This window comes from Pundamilia nyererei, unplaced genomic scaffold, assembly GCF_000239375.1.
Source record: "Pundamilia nyererei isolate P.nyererei 1_Seehausen unplaced genomic scaffold, PunNye1.0 scaffold00020, whole genome shotgun sequence".
Lineage (NCBI taxonomy): Eukaryota > Metazoa > Chordata > Actinopteri > Cichliformes > Cichlidae > Pundamilia > Pundamilia nyererei.
The window spans coordinates 1,610,115-1,611,787 of NW_005187421.1; the positions used below are offsets into that span (position 1 = coordinate 1,610,115).

The window sequence follows — 1,673 nt, forward strand, 5'->3', positions numbered from 1 at the left end:
ATGTTTGTTGTTTGTTTTGACATACTGCGAATCAATTTCCCATCAGGGACAATAAAGTTACCATTGACCATTGACCATTGACTGATGCTGGATGAGAAAGCCTGGCTCATAATCTCCGCTCTTATTCATCCCAAAGGTGTTCTGTCTGTAAGGTCAGGACTAGGGGACAGTCAACTTCTTCCACACCAAACTTGCCTATCCATGTCTTTATTGGCGTTCCTCAAAATGATGCACAGTCATAAAGTAATGTTCTGCACATGCCATCCCAAAACTGTTCCCACAAAGTTGGGAGCATGAAATTGTCAAAAATTATATGGTATGCTAAAGCCCTAAGAGTTCTTTTCACTGGAACTAAGGAGCTGGGTCCAACTCCTGAAAAACAACCCTACACCATAACCCCCCCTCCAACAACTTTATACAGCACAATGCCATCATATAAGTACTGTTCTCTTGGCTACCACCCAGACTCGTCCAGCAGATTGCAAGATGGAAATTTGATTTATCACTCCAGAGAACATGGCTCCACTCAGTGGAGTACAGTGGCAGTGTGCTTTACACCACTGCATACTGTGCTTTACATTGGGTTTGGCGATTTAAGGCTTGGATCCAGCTGCTCGCCCATAGAAATATATTCCAGAAGGCTCTCTGCCCACTGTTTTTGCATTAATCTGAAGTCCACATGAAGTTTGGAGGTCTGTAACGATTGGTTCTGCAGAAAATTGGTGAGCACTGTGCACTATGTGCGTCACAAGCCACTGCTCTGTGATTTTTCATGTGGCTGTGGCTAATTTGCTCTTGTTCCCAAACTCTTCCACTTTGTTGCACTACCACTAACAGTTGACTGTGGAATATTTAGTAGTGAGGAAATTTCCCGACTGGACTTGTTGCACAGGTGGCATCCTATCATGATACCAAACTGGAATTGACTGAGCTCCTGAGAGCACCCCATTCTTTCACAAATGTGAGGATGCAGAAATGCAAACATCAAGACTCATCAGACCACGCAATATTTTCCAAGCTTTTGTTGGCTATTTTTCTGAACTTATTGCACCCTCAGCTTCCTGTTTTTCACTGACAGGAGGAGCAGTCAGTGTGGTCTTCTGCTTCTGCAGCCTATCTGGTTCAAGGTTTGATGTGATGTGTGTTCAGAGTTGCTCTTCTGCATACCTTGGTTGTTACAAATGGTTATTTGAGTTACTGTTGCCTTCGTAGTAGCTTTAATCAGTCTGGCTATTTTCATCTCACCTCTGGCATCACCAAGGCATTTTCACTCAGAGAACTGCCTCTCACTGTATATTTCCACTTTTTTAAACCATTCTCTGTAAACCCTAGAAACAGCTGTGTGGAGAAATCCAAGTAGATAATCAGCCACAGGCGGTGGTTTAATGTGACCCAAGGCAAGATGTATCTTTGTTTTTATGTTCTTTATGCCAAATTTTCACATCTAGTGTGAATTTTTATATGGTGTTTATCATTTCCATACAGTCTCATTGTGCTATACTTAAAAAAATAATATAATTTTTATTATTTAGCCATATCCTAAAGTATGGAAGCCCGTTTCCGCCACTAAAAAAAAAAAAAAGCTAGTATCCATAACTCGAAATTTCGAGTTATTTTCTCGAAATTTCGAGTTATTTTCTCGAAATCTCGAGTTATTTTCTCGAAATTTCGAG

At 41.1% G+C, this 1,673-nt stretch overlaps 1 protein-coding gene across 1 annotated transcript in view; it reads right to left on the reverse strand.

The window, feature by feature from the left end:
* Positions 1 to 1,673, reverse strand: part of gpm6aa (glycoprotein M6Aa) — a 20,426-nt gene that overhangs the window by 5,813 nt on the left and 12,940 nt on the right. The window lies entirely within an intron of this gene.